This window comes from Oryzias melastigma, linkage group LG5 (assembly GCF_002922805.2).
Source record: "Oryzias melastigma strain HK-1 linkage group LG5, ASM292280v2, whole genome shotgun sequence".
Taxonomy (NCBI): Eukaryota; Metazoa; Chordata; class Actinopteri; order Beloniformes; family Adrianichthyidae; genus Oryzias; species Oryzias melastigma.
The window spans coordinates 29,455,655-29,461,213 of NC_050516.1; the positions used below are offsets into that span (position 1 = coordinate 29,455,655).

Genomic DNA, 5,559 nt, shown 5'->3' on the forward strand with positions numbered 1-5,559 from the left:
GAATACATCTTATATTTAAGCAACACATTAAATATTTTTTCAAAAATGTTACCACAAATATTTCAGAAATGTAGTTCACCTTCAGCGCCCTTTCATAGTTAATAGAAATGTCCAGTCTATTAGCAAGATTTTGCAAGTAACTTTTGCTTTATCAGCAAATCCCTTCAGTAAATTAAGTAAATTGCGTCAATGTTTTCAACAAACAGCTTTAGCGACTACTTTCAGCTAAAGCATTCACACTAGCATTATTTCACAGGTAATGCAACTTTTCCAGCTACATTTGCTCTTCCCCCCCACACTGATTTGGTTGGTCCAACTGCTGAGCTTTGGGAACCAAACCCAATTTGGAGCCGTCTTAAGCTTTAAACTAGATCTGATCCCAGCTAACAGATTCAATCAAACTAAATTTTGTGTATTTAAATGAGTGTGAGGCAACCATTCACCGGAAACCATCCCAATGAATGCAGAATAATTAAATAAGGACCCCATAAAAGAGGATTAACCATAAATGATAATTACCAAGCATGGATTAAAAACACAAAGACTGAATCTCTTTGTGAAGTAAGTGATTTTAGTCAGCTTTTTCCATTGCAACCACATTTTACCATCACTGAATCATAGACCTGTGAGGGTTGTAAGGAGTAGAGACCGCTTAGCAAAAGAGGTTCAAGGGGATTGTAATTTTCTCACATTTCTGAGCTTTAAATGTAAGCCCATAATGAAGTCTTTGTTTCCTTTCAGCTAAATGACAATATTTCAGTCAAAACCACTCGGTGTGTAATCTCCATTAATCATGTTACTGTCATTTGTGCTACAGAGGTATTAATCTAGGATGCAGAACAAACAACCTCCTCGAGATGAGACATGCTAAAACACATTTTCTTTGAAATAATGCTCGTGGCGCGGTGACTCAAGCAGTGGAGCATGATAGAAACCCTCCTCAGAGTGTGTACACACTCTATTGTCAGCATAAATTAATCCTCACAAAGGCATTCCTGTCTCTTCCAGCTCAACACAAATTACCCTCCGAAGCCGAGAAAGATGTTTCAAAACAGAGTCTTGACTTTGTGTTTAACAGCTGGATTTACAACCATCCAGGAGGTTTAGCTACGGTGGGGCACAAGTGTCAAGATCTGGTGTAGATCACCCAGTTTCCCAAAGTGGGCTTTGAAGGCTAATCACTACCAGACACACAGAGGCTGAAAAAATGGCCCTTACCATGTGACTCAAATGTTTGTTGAAGACTTTTCTTTTTTTACATCTGCTGTCAAAGAATGTGAAGCTATCTGACAAACACCGTAGTTACACTGAAGATAAATAAAACAAGAACCTTGATGGTCCAAGTGGAAGAATCTGTTGCTGTCAAAACCATAAAAACTGCAAGAACATGATGAATTTTAAGGTTGAAAGTTAAAGTTTTAAAGGTGTGAGCATAGAATGACGAATAGTGAAAGAGAATGAATGTTTGGAAAGTGGTTAGGATTTACTAAATAAATAATTTAGGGAAGATTGGCCTTCAGTACCGCACAGTAGGAAGTCTAAAGAAAGCTTGACGAGTCTTAAAGTTCCACTCTGATCATCTTTTGATCTGTTGTGAAAGCATTCCCAGGGATCTTTTAGCTATAATTATGCTGTTTTTAGCAAAAAAAAAAAAAATCCTGTGTCGGTTTCTGCAACAAAGTTTCTCCAGTATGGAAGCGTTTATGACTTATAATTCAAGATAAAGGTCAATACTGGAAATACTTTTTCCTTTTTACAATGTAACTGCATTACTTGTCTCTTAAATAAAATGAAAAAGCAATCTTCCAAATGGCTTTTCTATTTCTTCAACACCGCTCATTCTGTGACATAATTAAATTATCTCTGGTAAATTTGTTCTAAAATTCCATTACAAAATATCGAATTTGAAAATTAAAATGGATTAACAGAAATGCTTTTTCATTTTCACAATGCATTACTTGTCTCTCAAATAAAATGAAAAAGCAATTCTCCGAACAGCTTTTTCTTTTTCTCCTTCAACACCGCCGTTAGCAGAGAATTACTTTATAATTTTGTTTAAGAAATAAATAAATCAGGTACATTGTGAAAATGAAAGAGCATTTCTGCGCATTTTAATTTTTAAACTTGAAATTTCTAATTTAATTTTGGTACAAATTTACTAAAGAACTTCTTGAAAATGAAATATCAAATGCCATTTTCTTTATCATTTTAATTAAGTAACAGAACGAGCGGTGTTGAAGAAGAAAAAGAAAAAGCCATCCGGAGAATAGCTTTTTCATTTCATTTAAGAGACAAGTTACACTGTGAAAATGAGAAAGCATTTCCAGTAGTGACTTTTATTCTGAATTATGAGTCACAAACGCTTCCATAATCTAGAGTGGTAAAAGTTACTTAGTAATTAATCTCTTAGTTGTGGGTGGAACAGTTGGCACCGAGCAACCCTGCCCCCTTTGTTGGTGCTGAGAGCTCTCTGTTCACACACTCTCCCTCTAGCTTACAGCTCCTCACAACCCAAGCATTTGAAACAAAGACGTACATGGATCTAGTCATCTATGAGTGGATACATCAGAATCTACTGAAGATTTTCTTCCCATTTTTCCCCATCTGCTCCTGATTCAGAATGATTTTAATAAAGAAATATGCAGAAATGCAATTTGGAACTTCTTCAAATATGTCCTACATCATCTAAAAAAAATGCAACATGTTAAAAACCAATCATCGGATTGGGAAATAAAAACCTGAGCTCTATTCACATTTATCTGCAGGGCCTTTCATCTACTCTCAGAAAACCACAAGTACCACGCCGACACACAGTGGTTTCAGATTTTCTCCATGGCTGCCAAAAACAATTTGTTGTTTTTCTTGGGTTTTTGATGTAAGTTTAGTCTCTGCTGGGCCCTCTTCAGTGTCACTCTGCTGTTTGTAGACCAGCGGGTGTCTGGGAAGAGCGTTCTAAAAAAAATCCTCATCCACACGGCCTCTGCTAATGTAGATCAGAGTGGCTTAGATTCCTCTTTTGGTCCAGGAGGTTCTGTTTTAGGCTCTGAGTAATCACCTGCAAAAATGATGATGGAGAAATGAAGAGTTTTGGTGCACAGAATACGATAGATGATCATAATGGAGACTGAAATATGGGGAAAAAAAGCAAAATTCATGAGCAAGATCTCTGAAACTGGAGACGCTTTCTTTCAGCTGTAGTGGTTTAAATGGGAGTGAAGATGATACCATTGATGGCAACTCGAGCCTTTAAATAAATCCAAATTTGGGCGGCCGTGCTTCACGGGTAGAGCGGTCAACCTCCAATTAGAGGTTGACCAGGTTTGATTCCTCCCTTGTTCACCGATGTGTCAAAGTGGGATTCTTCTGCTCCTTTCTGTACGTTTTTCTGCATGTAAAAATTCAATCACACTTTCAGCGATTTTGGTTTCAAAACGTTCAGCTTGTTCTGGACTCCTTGTACTTTCATAAACCGATAGTTTTCGAAATTTCAAGCAAAACATGCCCCTAGGAAATAAATTAGAAATTGCTAAAATCTTTTAAAACTTTTTGAAATTCTTTAAAAAGTTCAGCAACTACATAGTTTTTAGGGTAATTAGGAATTCAGCTTAAATTTAGTAGCTGTTTAGCTGTTTTGGGGTAATTTAGACATTGTTTTACTGTTTTTTAAACTAATTTGGAGCTTAGTTCATATTTTAGCAATATTATGCTAGCTGTTTTGGGCTAATTCAGGCATTTTTACAGTTTTTAGGGTAATATGGAGCTTAGCTAATATTTTAGCATTATTATGCTAGTTTTTGGGCTAATTTGGGCATTTGTACAATTTTTAGGCTAATATGGAGCTTAGCTAACATTTTAGCATTATTATGCTAGCTGTTTTGTCAAAATTATACATTTTTAAGTTCTTTGGGCTAATTTAGAGTTTAGGTAATATTTCAGTGTTATTATGCTAGCTGTTGTGTCAAAATTATACATTTTTAAGTTCTTAAGGCAAATTTAGAGTTTAGTTCATATTTTAGCATTGTTATGCTAGCTGTTTTGGGCTAATCTAGGCATTTTTACTGTTTTTAGGCTAATATGGATATTAGCTAACATTTTAGCATTATTATGCTAGCTGTTTGTCGAAATTATACATTTTTAAGTTCTTTAGGTTAATTTTGAGTTTAGGTCATATTTTAGCATTGTTATGCTAGCTGTTTTGGGCTAATTTAGGCATTTTTACTGTTTTTTGGCTAATATGGAGCTTAGCTAATATTTTAGCTTTGTTCTGTTTGCTGTTTTGTAAAAATCACACTTTTTCAAGTTCTTTAGGCAAACTTGGAGTTTAAGTAATATTTTTTCAAGCTTTCAGCTTTAGAGTTTTCAGCAATCAGTTTCAGCATTTTCAGCTATCAGCTTTGGCATCTTCAGCGGCCACATTCAGCTTACAGCATTCATTCTGGCATTATTGTAAGTATTAGCATATATTACAAATAAACTTTTTTGTTTTTTATCAAATTATTATTTTTTTCTTAAAAACTGAGCAGAAAAACATCTTTATTAAGTTCCATTCTAAGATATGCCATCATACTTCCAGCACATTTTCTCCCCTACAGCTCTCTCCGAGTTGTCCTCTTTTGTACTCCAGAAGAGATTAGAAGGATGCACCTCCCTGATCCTTTCATGCCCCTGTGGGATTAGCCCCCTTTCTTACAAAAAGTGCATCTCTTGAGTGAAATAAAAAAGCGGATTTAAGGGGGGGCAGGCAGCAGCAGAAAACCCCACATACCTGTCCAGGCATCCATGGTATGCCGAATGAATTTCTCATTCTCCTCATGTTCCCTTCTCCTGAGAGCGGAGGTGTGGCTCCACCTTGCTGAAGCTTGCCTGCAGTCAAGCATGCAAGGATGAGCCCCCCATCACTAATTAAAATGACTGGGATGGTCGGGAGAACTTTTGTGATGCTGAAACGGTCGACTGGAAGTTAAACACAAACGTCCTTCCTTTTGAATGAACTGCGTCGTCTTGAAATTGTCTACTTTTTCAGCCCTTAAATCTACTAAAGAAGGAAGATGAGCATTAGCATTAGCTTGATCTATTGTGTGGTCTGAGGCGCAGAAAAGCGTCTAGAGTTTAGAAAACTGCTTGAACACGACTTTGATGGCACATGCTTTGTGTTTACATCACTAAAGTGGACAAAAAGAGCAAAAGTTTGTTTTTGCATTTCACTTTAAAGTACAGATGTGTGAATGTCCTCAGCAAAAACCTGTCTATTTAAGTGTAAAAGGGATAAACAGTAAAAAGATGACTTTTATGTTCTAACTATATATTGTAAACTTAAAATATTAAAATTCAAAAAAGGATTCAGTTTACAGTGTTCTAATGTTTATCTCAGGGGATACTATATTCCATAAGAGCCAATCAGGACACAAGACACAATGCGCTTAAAAAAAAACAACAACAAAAAAAACAAAGTTGTGCTGAAAAAATCCGCAAAACAGCGACTGGTGAACCCTGTTACAGTGAGGTAACACTTTACTTTCTACATGTACATGGTCTATATTAAAGTCCCCCATGAGAATT

At 36.1% G+C, this 5,559-nt stretch overlaps 1 protein-coding gene across 2 annotated transcripts in view; it reads right to left on the reverse strand.

Moving 5' to 3' along the window:
• sema3fa (sema domain, immunoglobulin domain (Ig), short basic domain, secreted, (semaphorin) 3Fa) overlaps window positions 1-5,559 on the reverse strand; it is a 79,092-nt gene that overhangs the window by 33,387 nt on the left and 40,146 nt on the right. The gene's annotated exons all lie outside the window — the stretch shown is intronic.